This window comes from Dreissena polymorpha, chromosome 4, assembly GCF_020536995.1.
Source record: "Dreissena polymorpha isolate Duluth1 chromosome 4, UMN_Dpol_1.0, whole genome shotgun sequence".
Lineage (NCBI taxonomy): Eukaryota > Metazoa > Mollusca > Bivalvia > Myida > Dreissenidae > Dreissena > Dreissena polymorpha.
This window is the reverse complement of record NC_068358.1, coordinates 78,524,312-78,539,915: the sequence shown is the minus strand read 5'-3', so window position 1 is coordinate 78,539,915 and position 15,604 is coordinate 78,524,312. Positions and strand designations below refer to the sequence as shown.

At 36.8% G+C, this 15,604-nt stretch overlaps 1 long non-coding RNA gene across 11 annotated transcripts in view; it reads right to left on the bottom strand.

Annotated features, from left to right (window-relative positions):
* LOC127877993 (uncharacterized) overlaps nucleotides 1-9,014 on the bottom strand; it is a 39,588-nt gene extending 30,574 nt beyond the window's left edge. For all 11 annotated transcript variants that reach the window (XR_008048706.1, XR_008048705.1, XR_008048704.1 and 8 more), the window contains exons 1-12: nucleotides 8,504-9,014; nucleotides 8,278-8,362; nucleotides 7,696-7,796; nucleotides 7,026-7,189; nucleotides 5,781-5,865; nucleotides 5,199-5,299; nucleotides 4,529-4,692; nucleotides 3,285-3,369; nucleotides 2,703-2,803; nucleotides 2,033-2,196; nucleotides 731-815; nucleotides 149-249 (exon numbers count right to left, since the gene is read on the bottom strand). This is a non-coding gene — a long non-coding RNA (uncharacterized LOC127877993). The remainder of the gene's footprint in view (nucleotides 1-148; nucleotides 250-730; nucleotides 816-2,032; nucleotides 2,197-2,702; nucleotides 2,804-3,284; nucleotides 3,370-4,528; nucleotides 4,693-5,198; nucleotides 5,300-5,780; nucleotides 5,866-7,025; nucleotides 7,190-7,695; nucleotides 7,797-8,277; nucleotides 8,363-8,503) is intronic.
* Between the last annotated feature and the right edge of the window lie 6,590 nt (nucleotides 9,015-15,604).

Below are 15,604 nucleotides of genomic sequence, written 5' to 3'. Positions count from 1 at the left end.
ATATCTGCCCGCGAACTGTAAGCTTGAGATAACCATATCTGATGAAGTACTGCTTTGAGAATGCATTCTTATTGTACTTGAACCAGATCGCATTGACAGCACAAGGCTTCAGACCCCCCAAAAGTGTGAGGCTTTCAATAGTGCTTACCTGATACCAGACCGCATTGCCCGAGACAGTGACTTTCTCCCGGAACTGCACAGGCTGCATCCGCAGCACAACCCTTAAGCTCAATCATGGTCTGGCTGACTCTGAAATAGTGAAATCTGAATTTACAGATGCTCATTTGTCTAAAGGTTATGAGTTTATTGCCTATCTAATTAAAAGCAAACACAATGACATGCTTAAAAAGACATGTGCATTTCTGAAAAGACATACAGCTGCCCGATACTTGACTAGGAAAAGGCGCTATGGTCTTCACTCTGAAATTCATTACTCTAAGGGCTTAACAGAACAAAAGCCAGATCTTACTGCTAATTGGCCCCACCTACAGCTAAATATGCTTTATAGGTTGAAAATAAAGTTATTTGTCTGAAGAACTAGTGCTATTAACTCATCAGCTATGTTGCTCCACTGGCCGCAATTCTGTAAACATAGTGTATATATGGAAATACCTAGTCTACCACCTGCACCGCACCACTACGTCCACTGTAAAAATACACAGCTAAGTTAGTACTTTAACGAACAAACTGAAATTCATGTGTTAATTAAACAATCAGTATGATGACTCACATTGAAATCATGTCCAGTGCACCAGTCAGAGCAAGACAGCTAGCGGATTGTTGACCATCTACGGCTCAAGGACAAACGGTCAGGCCTACAAACAAAGAGAAAAATGGCATAAATGGGTTGCATGCATGTAATTTTGCATATTTTTCATCTTGCTCTCCACCTGAAACTTCAATCTATGGACATAATAATATTTACATTTAAGATTTGTTGGAAATGTTACCCTTACTTGTCCATACCAGGTCCCCCACCCATCCGGAACAGTCCAAAACCACCTAAAACATCCATTTGGACCAAAATATTGACACCTCTCATCTATTTTAGCACCCAAATCATCAAAACATTCATTAAAATTCATTTTCTACTCGTCTCGCTTGCAGACGAATCCATGTGACCTTGACATTGCAGTAAATGTGCTTTTTAAAGGTTATATTACACTAATTCCGATTCCCATAGGGTCCCATTGTGCTTTTTTAAGGGAACTCAACTTTGTCCTATCTTTTTCAAACTTTCTCCACATGAGATTTCAACTATTTCCACAATGAAATGAATATGCAATTTCAGTGCATTCGGATGGGGGTAAAGGCATTAAAATGGCCATTTAAAGCGGTGACTAAATTGGCCGCAGTCAAGTCGGAATGCATGATTTTTAGTCTAAGTGACGACAGCTGATTTTGCGTCTCCAATTATTGTTACGCGTAACTTTCATGGCAAAAACTGGTATCATTGCATGCGAAATTCACCAATATATCAGCAAAAGGCCCAAATAAATGTATTGATTGTGAATCAGTGTACTTTCCTTGATGAAATAGGAGACTTTTTTTAAATTTTAAGCACTTTTTTCAATAAAAAACTCACTGACAGCATATAAAATCATGTTTTTTAAGAAAATTATTTTTAAAAGCTTCACTTGCAATCTAAACATACACATTGCAATTACAAAAATTAATGCTATTATGATGAGAGGCATAATTTTCAGCTTTCAAGCCGATACAAGCCGGCTACCCAAAATTAACACTTAAAAAGGCGCAAATCGCTCCTTCAACAGCTTACGACACAAAGTGACACTTAATGCGCATCCAGATAGTCTCTCTCATATAAATAAGTCCTGTTAGCGACATTTTATTAAGTATTCTCTTTAAAATCCAGTGTTGAAAGCGTAAGTTTTGCAAAAATGTCCACAGTCACCATGCAAAAGAGCATGTTTGCTAAGGAATTCCTACGCGAGTGGCCACACTAATGTCGTGGCAGGAAAGTCATTTGGGTGTGATTCCTCTGTAGTTCAGTGAACATTCATTCCACTACCTGGGGATGACTATCAGGATCAATTTTCCCAGCTTGGTGTAGTGTTGACCTTTCAGGATGTTGATGGATCGTCCACAAGCGCTGCACCACTGCGGCCTCTGTTCAGGACACAGATTCGGATTGAGGTGTACACAAACCCGCAGTCAGGGAAGGATCATCCAGACCTTTAATAAAATAAAATGTTTAGGCCCTGAAACTGGGAATTATGTTCAACACTGAGATAAGGAAACACATAGAGGAGACATCATGCCATGGCTTTCTCATTATTGATACGGCAAACTCGAGCAGCCGGGGACTTGGCTCTAAACAAAAACAGGTATGCTCCATCAATGTGAGCAAGATGGCATGTCAGAGTTAAACAGGGCAAACAAACATACAAAAGAGATATGTAGGAAATTAGAAATTAAATGCCAGAAGTAATTTTAAGTATTGTTTTTCTGTCTGCAAGGGTTGCTGTGGAAAATAGTGCTTAACGCATAGTTTGGCCTGTAGGGGTTCTGCTAGCAAGAACAAATCGAAGTCATATCTGCCCGCGAACTGTAAGCTTGAGATAACCATATCTGATGAAGTACTGCTTTGAGAATGCATTCTTATTGTACTTGAACCAGATCGCATTGACAGCACAAGGCTTCAGACCCCCCAAAAGTGTGAGGCTTTCAATAGTGCTTACCTGATACCAGACCGCATTGCCCGAGACAGTGACTTTCTCCCGGAACTGCACAGGCTGCATCCGCAGCACAACCCTTAAGCTCAATCATGGTCTGGCTGACTCTGAAATAGTGAAATCTGAATTTACAGATGCTCATTTGTCTAAAGGTTATGAGTTTATTGCCTATCTAATTAAAAGCAAACACAATGACATGCTTAAAAAGACATGTGCATTTCTGAAAAGACATACAGCTGCCCGATACTTGACTAGGAAAAGGCGCTATGGTCTTCACTCTGAAATTCATTACTCTAAGGGCTTAACAGAACAAAAGCCAGATCTTACTGCTAATTGGCCCCACCTACAGCTAAATATGCTTTATAGGTTGAAAATAAAGTTATTTGTCTGAAGAACTAGTGCTATTAACTCATCAGCTATGTTGCTCCACTGGCCGCAATTCTGTAAACATAGTGTATATATGGAAATACCTAGTCTACCACCTGCACCGCACCACTACGTCCACTGTAAAAATACACAGCTAAGTTAGTACTTTAACGAACAAACTGAAATTCATGTGTTAATTAAACAATCAGTATGATGACTCACATTGAAATCATGTCCAGTGCACCAGTCAGAGCAAGACAGCTAGCGGATTGTTGACCATCTACGGCTCAAGGACAAACGGTCAGGCCTACAAACAAAGAGAAAAATGGCATAAATGGGTTGCATGCATGTAATTTTGCATATTTTTCATCTTGCTCTCCACCTGAAACTTCAATCTATGGACATAATAATATTTACATTTAAGATTTGTTGGAAATGTTACCCTTACTTGTCCATACCAGGTCCCCCCACCCATCCGGAACAGTCCAAAACCACCTAAAACATCCATTTGGACCAAAATATTGACACCTCTCATCTATTTTAGCACCCAAATCATCAAAACATTCATTAAAATTCATTTTCTACTTTCTCGCTTGCAGACGAATCCATGTGACCTTGACATTGCAGTAAATGTGCTTTTTTAAGGGAACTCAACTTTGTCCTATCTTTTTCAAACTTTCTCCACATGAGATTTCAACTATTTCCACAATGAATATGCAATTTCAGTGCATTCGGATGGGGGTAAAGGCATTAAAATGGCCATTTAAAGCGGTGACTAAATTGGCCGCAGTCAAGTCGGAATGCATGATTTTAGTCTAAGTGACGACAGCTGATTTTGCGTCTCCAATTATTGTTACGCGTAACTTTCATGGCAAAAACTGGTATCATTGCATGCGAAATTCACCAATATATCAGCAAAAGGCCCAAATAAATGTATTGATTGTGAATCAGTGTACTTTCCTTGATGAAATAGGAGACTTTTTTTAAATTTTAAGCACTTTTTTCAATAAAAAACTCACTGACAGCATATAAAATCATGTTTTTTAAGAAAATTATTTTTAAAAGCTTCACTTGCAATCTAAACATACACATTGCAATTACAAAAATTAATGCTATTATGATGAGAGGCATAATTTTCAGCTTTCAAGCCGATACAAGCCGGCTACCCAAAATTAACACTTAAAAAGGCGCAAATCGCTCCTTCAACAGCTTACGACACAAAGTGACACTTAATGCGCATCCAGATAGTCTCTCTCATATAAATAAGTCCTGTTAGCGACATTTTATTAAGTATTCTCTTTAAAATCCAGTGTTGAAAGCGTAAGTTTTGCAAAAATGTCCACAGTCACCATGCAAAAGAGCATGTTTGCTAAGGAATTCCTACGCGAGTGGCCACACTAATGTCGTGGCAGGAAAGTCATTTGGGTGTGATTCCTCTGTAGTTCAGTGAACATTCATTCCACTACCTGGGGATGACTATCAGGATCAATTTTCCCAGCTTGGTGTAGTGTTGACCTTTCAGGATGTTGATGGATCGTCCACAAGCGCTGCACCACTGCGGCCTCTGTTCAGGACACAGATTCGGATTGAGGTGTACACAAACCCGCAGTCAGGGAAGGATCATCCAGACCTTTAATAAAATAAAATGTTTAGGCCCTGAAACTGGGAATTATGTTCAACACTGAGATAAGGAAACACATAGAGGAGACATCATGCCATGGCTTTCTCATTATTGATACGGCAAACTCGAGCAGCCGGGGACTTGGCTCTAAACAAAAACAGGTATGCTCCATCAATGTGAGCAAGATGGCATGTCAGAGTTAAACAGGGCAAACAAACATACAAAAGAGATATGTAGGAAATTAGAAATTAAATGCCAGAAGTAATTTTAAGTATTGTTTTTCTGTCTGCAAGGGTTGCTGTGGAAAATAGTGCTTAACGCATAGTTTGGCCTGTAGGGGTTCTGCTAGCAAGAACAAATCGAAGTCATATCTGCCCGCGAACTGTAAGCTTGAGATAACCATATCTGATGAAGTACTGCTTTGAGAATGCATTCTTATTGTACTTGAACCAGATCGCATTGACAGCACAAGGCTTCAGACCCCCCAAAAGTGTGAGGCTTTCAATAGTGCTTACCTGATACCAGACCGCATTGCCCGAGACAGTGACTTTCTCCCGGAACTGCACAGGCTGCATCCGCAGCACAACCCTTAAGCTCAATCATGGTCTGGCTGACTCTGAAATAGTGAAATCTGAATTTACAGATGCTCATTTGTCTAAAGGTTATGAGTTTATTGCCTATCTAATTAAAAGCAAACACAATGACATGCTTAAAAAGACATGTGCATTTCTGAAAAGACATACAGCTGCCCGATACTTGACTAGGAAAAGGCGCTATGGTCTTCACTCTGAAATTCATTACTCTAAGGGCTTAACAGAACAAAAGCCAGATCTTACTGCTAATTGGCCCCACCTACAGCTAAATATGCTTTATAGGTTGAAAATAAAGTTATTTGTCTGAAGAACTAGTGCTATTAACTCATCAGCTATGTTGCTCCACTGGCCGCAATTCTGTAAACATAGTGTATATATGGAAATACCTAGTCTACCACCTGCACCGCACCACTACGTCCACTGTAAAAATACACAGCTAAGTTAGTACTTTAACGAACAAACTGAAATTCATGTGTTAATTAAACAATCAGTATGATGACTCACATTGAAATCATGTCCAGTGCACCAGTCAGAGCAAGACAGCTAGCGGATTGTTGACCATCTACGGCTCAAGGACAAACGGTCAGGCCTACAAACAAAGAGAAAAATGGCATAAATGGGTTGCATGCATGTAATTTTGCATATTTTTCATCTTGCTCTCCACCTGAAACTTCAATCTATGGACATAATAATATTTACATTTAAGATTTGTTGGAAATGTTACCCTTACTTGTCCATACCAGGTCCCCCACCCATCCGGAACAGTCCAAAACCACCTAAAACATCCATTTGGACCAAAATATTGACACCTCTCATCTATTTTAGCACCCAAATCATCAAAACATTCATTAAAATTCATTTTCTACTCGTCTCGCTTGCAGACGAATCCATGTGACCTTGACATTGCAGTAAATGTGCTTTTTTAAGGGAACTCAACTTTGTCCTATCTTTTTCAAACTTTCTCCACATGAGATTTCAACTATTTCCACAATGAATATGCAATTTCAGTGCATTCGGATGGGGGTAAAGGCATTAAAATGGCCATTTAAAGCGGTGACTAAATTGGCCGCAGTCAAGTCGGAATGCATGATTTTTAGTCTAAGTGACGACAGCTGATTTTGCGTCTCCAATTATTGTTACGCGTAACTTTCATGGCAAAAACTGGTATCATTGCATGCGAAATTCACCAATATATCAGCAAAAGGCCCAAATAAATGTATTGATTGTGAATCAGTGTACTTTCCTTGATGAAATAGGAGACTTTTTTTAAATTTTAAGCACTTTTTTCAATAAAAAACTCACTGACAGCATATAAAATCATGTTTTTTAAGAAAATTATTTTTAAAAGCTTCACTTGCAATCTAAACATACACATTGCAATTACAAAAATTAATGCTATTATGATGAGAGGCATAATTTTCAGCTTTCAAGCCGATACAAGCCGGCTACCCAAAATTAACACTTAAAAAGGCGCAAATCGCTCCTTCAACAGCTTACGACACAAAGTGACACTTAATGCGCATCCAGATAGTCTCTCTCATATAAATAAGTCCTGTTAGCGACATTTTATTAAGTATTCTCTTTAAAATCCAGTGTTGAAAGCGTAAGTTTTGCAAAAATGTCCACAGTCACCATGCAAAAGAGCATGTTTGCTAAGGAATTCCTACGCGAGTGGCCACACTAATGTCGTGGCAGGAAAGTCATTTGGGTGTGATTCCTCTGTAGTTCAGTGAACATTCATTCCACTACCTGGGGATGACTATCAGGATCAATTTTCCCAGCTTGGTGTAGTGTTGACCTTTCAGGATGTTGATGGATCGTCCACAAGCGCTGCACCACTGCGGCCTCTGTTCAGGACACAGATTCGGATTGAGGTGTACACAAACCCGCAGTCAGGGAAGGATCATCCAGACCTTTAATAAAATAAAATGTTTAGGCCCTGAAACTGGGAATTATGTTCAACACTGAGATAAGGAAACACATAGAGGAGACATCATGCCATGGCTTTCTCATTATTGATACGGCAAACTCGAGCAGCCGGGGACTTGGCTCTAAACAAAAACAGGTATGCTCCATCAATGTGAGCAAGATGGCATGTCAGAGTTAAACAGGGCAAACAAACATACAAAAGAGATATGTAGGAAATTAGAAATTAAATGCCAGAAGTAATTTTAAGTATTGTTTTTCTGTCTGCAAGGGTTGCTGTGGAAAATAGTGCTTAACGCATAGTTTGGCCTGTAGGGGTTCTGCTAGCAAGAACAAATCGAAGTCATATCTGCCCGCGAACTGTAAGCTTGAGATAACCATATCTGATGAAGTACTGCTTTGAGAATGCATTCTTATTGTACTTGAACCAGATCGCATTGACAGCACAAGGCTTCAGACCCCCCAAAAGTGTGAGGCTTTCAATAGTGCTTACCTGATACCAGACCGCATTGCCCGAGACAGTGACTTTCTCCCGGAACTGCACAGGCTGCATCCGCAGCACAACCCTTAAGCTCAATCATGGTCTGGCTGACTCTGAAATAGTGAAATCTGAATTTACAGATGCTCATTTGTCTAAAGGTTATGAGTTTATTGCCTATCTAATTAAAAGCAAACACAATGACATGCTTAAAAAGACATGTGCATTTCTGAAAAGACATACAGCTGCCCGATACTTGACTAGGAAAAGGCGCTATGGTCTTCACTCTGAAATTCATTACTCTAAGGGCTTAACAGAACAAAAGCCAGATCTTACTGCTAATTGGCCCCACCTACAGCTAAATATGCTTTATAGGTTGAAAATAAAGTTATTTGTCTGAAGAACTAGTGCTATTAACTCATCAGCTATGTTGCTCCACTGGCCGCAATTCTGTAAACATAGTGTATATATGGAAATACCTAGTCTACCACCTGCACCGCACCACTACGTCCACTGTAAAAATACACAGCTAAGTTAGTACTTTAACGAACAAACTGAAATTCATGTGTTAATTAAACAATCAGTATGATGACTCACATTGAAATCATGTCCAGTGCACCAGTCAGAGCAAGACAGCTAGCGGATTGTTGACCATCTACGGCTCAAGGACAAACGGTCAGGCCTACAAACAAAGAGAAAAATGGCATAAATGGGTTGCATGCATGTAATTTTGCATATTTTTCATCTTGCTCTCCACCTGAAACTTCAATCTATGGACATAATAATATTTACATTTAAGATTTGTTGGAAATGTTACCCTTACTTGTCCATACCAGGTCCCCCACCCATCCGGAACAGTCCAAAACCACCTAAAACATCCATTTGGACCAAAATATTGACACCTCTCATCTATTTTAGCACCCAAATCATCAAAACATTCATTAAAATTCATTTTCTACTCGTCTCGCTTGCAGACGAATCCATGTGACCTTGACATTGCAGTAAATGTGCTTTTTAAAGGTTATATTACACTAATTCCGATTCCCATAGGGTCCCATTATAAAACTGACAACTTTCACAGCATTTTTCTTGCCTTTCCGACGTATCAATTTTTCCGAACCCGGTATCATTTTAAAGATGGATCTGTCATCTTCCAATAATTGCAATCAAAAACATACCGTCTCGCAACTTCTAAGAAAGTAAATCGCTGTCGAATGAACCCACCGTAGAAAAACGTGTTTCGGAATCCTAATTTCGACAAAAGCCCCACACAATAGAAAACACACCCTCAAAAGTTCATCTTTTAAGTTAGCTTCCAATCCAAGCCATCAAAGTACTCCAGACACATACAGGATATTACAAATAACCACAAAAGACATGTCTCACATTGTTAAATGGCTTATATTCAAGAAGAGAAAAGGAACTCCTTAGAAATAGGCACTACTTTCGAATGGACCACGGAGGGATACACAATGATTTAGTGTAATGTAACCTCTAACGCCTCTAGGCGGAAGATTTTACACCGAAAATATAGTTCGGGTTACACACCATTAAATTTGCACTTAATTAACTGATAATATAGATATAGAAGGACCAATATCTCTGAGGAGTAATATAATAGAATATTTGTTTCTGTTATTGTTAAACATTAGTTGTCATTACATACAAAATATCAAATGTTAATTAAATGTTTAGAAAGCCAATTAGTTGTTTCTTGAAGTGTAAACAACACCATTATTCAATCTTAAAGAACCGGTATTTCTTAAATTGCATTAATTACCGGTACAACATTGCGGATGTTCTGCAGGGCGACAAACTTTGAGATTTAATCCATATGTTTAGGTTCTATACCATAAACAATCGAACAACACTGTACAGTGGTACAGGGAAAACTCTTCGGTGTAATATAAGAAATAGTAAAATCAACCTAGATCCCCCCCCCAAAAAAAAACAACAACATTATAGTGACAAGCCAGGCAGTCACAAACTGTATACAGACAAAAGTCATATGACCCTCAGTGGGGTTAACTAATACCAGTATTGAGACACCTAAAGGGTTTCGCAGGATGGAATAAGTGGAGAGCTTGATTGAATTTGAAAAACAATTCTTTCTGTGCATTTGATGATGGCAACCATACAGTACTTCTGGCAGATATTTTTTATATTTTAGCCTAGGCAACTTTATTCCAGATGTTGTTATTCTGGCCAGGCCAATACTCTTTAGCTGGGCAACCAAAACACTAAATATGGTCAACTGTGCAGGCAACAATTGTAACTAGAAGTGGCGCGGCAGAGGCAGACGCGTATCCCCACGCCGCATGTTTGACCCAATAAGCATTTAAATGAACCTGGTGGTGAATATAATGGATCAGCCCTGTTTTAGCCTTAAGTGTAAATTGGTTATTCCAATACTGTGGAGACACCAATAACACCTATAAACAAATTAAGAACACAGTTTTATATGCCCCCGGTAGGGTGGCATATAGTTTTTGAACTGTCCGTCAGTCTGTCTGTCTGTCCTTCCGTCTGAAAATTTTAACATTGCCCTAACTTTTGCAATATTGAAGATAGCAATTTGATATTTGGCATGCATGTGCATCTCATGTAGCTGCACATTTTGAGTGGTGAGGTCAAGGTCATCCTTCAAGGTCAAATAAATGGCTTCAAAGCGGCGCAGTAGGGGGTATTGTGTTTCTGACAAACACATCTCTTGTTTTTAAATGAAAAACCAAAGAATTTGTTGGAATTTGACTTATTTAAGGCATCGTGTATACATTTTAAAACTCAATTTTCCACAATATTGACCCAACTTTTTTAAAAGGCTTCAATAAATGCTCCTCCATCCCCTATGCATGCTAAACCAAGAATCAGTTTTTATAAGATTATCCTTCAAAATGGGCAAAAGTTCGGGGCAATACTGTCAAAATGCCCTTTAACAACTATTGTGACATGCAGCTGTAGTCTATTTTCTCTGTATTTTTTTACAGCGAAACACATAATGTCATCATCATAGATGTATAGCTCAGAATTCATGTTATACTATATAAATTTGTTATGTGGTCTTATTTATACAAAATAACCTGGATATTTATGAAAAAACACCATCTCCCTGTAAAGAGAGATGGCATTTGTACACCATTAACATTTATATATTCAGAAAATTGTAAACAACAAACATGAAAAATTTAGTCCCCCAGTCATCGAGTTTTTAAAGAGTTCAACTTTGCTAAAGTAATAATGCATTAATGTTGATTCTAACAAAAAAGAGTAGTCATTTATGCCTAAACAATTCTGCTTTCCAGAAGCAAGGACGTCAGCTTTAAACCATTTATCGTCTTAATTATTAAACAAGAGGGCTATGATGGCCCTGTATCGCTCCTCTGCTGAAAAAAGGCTGAAACAAACATTCTCAGCATGTGCAAATACTTAAATATAGGCCCTATTTGAGCACATGTACACTTTTGTGACCCCCTGGGCTGGGTCAAATTTAACCCCAGGGGCATAATTTTAGCAAACTTTGTAGAGGACTACTATATCTCACTACATACAAAATGTGGTAGCCCTAGGTCCTAGAGTTACGGACAAGAATATTTTATTTTCACAAAATAAGCAAGATATAAGCGTATATAATGTTCAATTTTGTGACCCGCGGGTCAGGGTAAAATTTGCCCCAAAGGGCATTATTTGACCAAACTTGGTAGAGGACTATAAGATGCTACTGCATACCAAATTTGGTAGCCATAGTCCGAATGGTTTTCGACAAGAAGATTTTTAAAGATTTCACAAAATAGGCGCTTTATAAGCGTTTATTCAATTTTGTGACCCCTCGGGGCAGGGTCCAAGTTGACCCCAGAGGCATTGTTTGAACAAATTTGGTAGAGGTTTATTTTAGATGTCACTACATACCAAATTTGGTAGCCCTAAGCCCAATGGTTATGGACAAGAATTTTTGAAGTTTTCACAAAATAGGCTTATATAAGCATATGTTCAATTTTGTGACCCCCCGGGGCAGAGTCAAATTTGACCCCAGGGGCATAATTTGAACAAATTAGGTAGAAGACTATTAGATGTCTCTACATACCAAATTTGATAGCCCTAGGCCCAATGGTTATGGACGATAAGATTTTGAAAGTTTTCACAAAATAGGCCTTATATAAGCAAATTTTCAATTTTGTGACCCCTGGGGCAGGGTCAAATTTGACCCCAGGGGCATAATTTGAACAAATTTGAAAGAGGTTCACCCCAGGAACATTCCTGAGAAATTTGATCAGAATTGGACCAGCATTTTAGGAGAAGAAGATATTTAAAGGAAAAGATAACACGCGGACGGACGCACGCACGACGAACACAGGACCATGACATAAGCCCCACTTGTCTTTGACCAGTGGAGCCTAAAAGATATTCGGCGTATATCCTGATTTTATTATATAGTACGAAAAATAACATTTTTATTTGATTCTGTAGTAGAAACAAAGAAGAACCCTTTTCTTTTCAAAGTAAAAGTTTTATAATTATTTTATTTTTACATTTTTTTACATTTTTTTTATTCAATATAGTACATACAATGTATACATGTATATGATCATACAACAAAGTGATTGTACAAAGCAATAAAGTTCAGACATGTTATACAAGATATGTTAATATATATACTTTTTTTGGTTTCCTTAAGATTACGAAAAAAAAAACACAAAAAACTGGGTAATATGTTTTTTCTTTGGTTGTTTGTGATAGGTGTTTTTTTTTTAAAGAGAAAAGAAAAGAAAAACAGAGGAACAGTTATGAAAAATGATGAGTTGTATAAAGTGGGAAGAAAGCATACTGGACTTGTGTGTTTTGTTGTATATTCACAATGATCTTATAAGATTGAAAAAAAATATACACAAATATTTTAGAAAGATAAACTAACATTAGAGTGAAATGTATATAAGTGGACAAACATTATGAAAATTTTATCCGCTTCCATTTTTGTTCAAAGATTTGTAATGTGTCATTACTGAGGGCTATTTCTTTCTCAATCTGGATTTTTAGATTAAGACTATGGACAAAAACAATTAAAATTTGGTACTTTTTTTTGTACTTCATGTTAAAGATAAAAGATGTTTAAAGGAAAAGTTAACGCGCGGACAGACGCAAGCATGACGAACACTGGACCATGACATAAGCCCTGCTGGCCTTTGGCCAGTGGAGCTAAAAAGATATTCGGCGTATATCCTGATTTTGTAATAAAGTACGATAAATAACGTTTTTATTAGATTCTGTAGTAGAAACAAAGAAAAAACATTTTCTTTTCAAAGTAAAAGTTTTATAATTATGATAAATTGCCAGGACATAATTATGGGCCTTTGTTTTTGACATCTGATATCTTGTGAAACTAATAATGGTGCCCTAATACGAATGATACATGACATGAAGTAAAACAAAATTACTGCGTAAGTGTGTGTGAGATAGAGAAAATTATCAAAAAACAACGAAAATTTTATTTGCATATTAAATACAACACACTTTTACAACAAAAAGTATTGTTTGTATAATCAATATGAACATAATCTAAGTTGCTGCTAATATGGGATCCCCACCAGGATTTGAACCTGGATTTCCTCTCCATATAGAAAGGTGTGTTTGCTTACACTATAAGGATGTTCCAATTAACAGCAATAATATTGGTAACAATAATTTCTGTAAACTATATTAATTGTTTAATTAAGTCTTGACACAAAATGTGTAAATAAACGTTTTAAGTTTTTTTAAAACAATTATTCTCCATCAATTTTTTAAGGCATCTATTACATTGATAATGACATGTATCATAAGGGCTAGCCTTTAAAGCTGCTCTGGATCAGGAACTCATGTTTTTCCACCAGCACTGAACCTGAAATCAGAAAAAGATTATCTAAAACCACTTTTTTTGTTATAGAAACAATTAAATGCCATTTTTATTTCAATAGATAATTGATCCCCATAAAAATCTGGACACATAGCCCAACAATTTGTTGAAAATGTGTTTGCTTATTTACATCTGTGAGTACATGCGTTGGTACATGTGACAGTGAGGCGGTAAGAAACTGCAACAACTAAATCGAAACAAATATTCAAATAACTACAATGGTATGTTTCTTATGCTAGCAATTAAGTAGCAAATAATGAGAATAACTAAATATGACATTTTGGGCTGCACAAACTATTAAGATCTATATAATGTTCAATGAACTTTATATACAAACAGGGCCAAGTTGCAACATTTTACAAGATAAACGTTTGATTACTTGTACGGTAAAAAATAACACTTTTTAATTGATGTAGCATGCATCAAAATAATCCCAAATAGTTTAAACAAAAAACACAGAAATATTAATTGACTAGATGGTAGATTGACATGAACAGACAGTAAAATAGAGTTTTGGAATGGTAATGTTCATCAGATCATGTACAAAATTGGGACAATCATACATGTAGCTCTACACAGTTTCCAACTAGTATTTTCAATGTAAAAGAAACAGATAAAGAAAAAAAGATGTACACAGAACATATGCTTGGAAAGTTCTGGGATTACTTCATCAAAATTTCTTCAAGAAAGTATAATGTACTGAAAAGCTTAGCTTAATAAAAAAATACTTAACAATATCAGGGGTTTTTCTGCCTATTTTGGGAAAAGGAGTCTGACCAAATTGGGAATTTTTTATCGACAAAATTGGTCATTTTGGGAATTTTTGCTTCGATGAAACGGCTCATTTGGGAAAAAATTGTGAATTAATCATGCTTAAATAATTCAGTGGTTTAACAAATAAATTTGTTTTTATTTGGTTATTTTGTCTTCTTCATGTAAACAGATGCAATATTGGGCATGTTCAACGTTAATTCAATTACTGCAGTTTTGTTTTTCAGTTACAGTTACACTCTGTGATAAGAATTGAACAGTCAAAACCTTATAGCAAATATTTTTGACCAAAACAAACACTGGTTAGTCACACAAGTTATAAGACACTTCATTCTTAAAAAAAAAAAAAAAAAAAAAAATGTTTTTTTTTTTTTTTTTTTTTTTTTTTTTTGGAAATTGGGATTTTTTTTATAATTTCGGTTTGGGATCGGGTCCGTTTGCTTTGGGAGTGCCTCCGTTGTCCGGAGGCGCAGACAGTGCTGAAAAACCCCTGAATATATATATAATGTTACAGATATTCACATATAAAAATTGTTACTGAACTCCACAGAAAACACTTTAAAAGTTTCAATGACTTAACATTTCGTTGTTGAAAACAAGCGGCGCTTGCTGCACTGGTAACAACACAATTATATAACGCGATAATTTGCTCCTAAAATGTCCATAATCAAGAATTGGGTAAACATTCTGGGCAGTCAATCGTTTGGCATATGGGTGTTTGAACTAAATTGCATCCGATAAACAAAATGGCAGCAAAAGCTATTGATGTAATGTACATTGAAAACCCGCAGAACTAGATATAATAAGCGCTTGGTGAAATCTACAATTAATTATGCTCACCATCTTGAAATAAAAAGTTCTTCAGCAAGCGTCGATTCTTTCTTGGATCTGATGCGCAATACACAACTGATTGATTATTATGCCACTTGAAGTGATTAATAGTAATAACACATTTAATTAATATATCAGTGAACTAAATCTTGCAATAGACTAACACTAGTATAAATTATTACATTTTTTGACTTGATACATTGACATGTATAACTATCCTGTTTACAAATTTAGATTAGAGTGGGTCTCACTAAACAATGCAAAGACACACACAGTCTAGCAAAGGCTACAAAGACAAGTAAAGTCAGATCCAAACACAAATAAGTTAACCAGTGTATCTATAGGAGTACTCAATGTCAATATCGGAAACTTTACATTTAAACAAGTGTAATTGTGTTGTGGGAATTCACAGATTTACACTTAATATTATTTAAA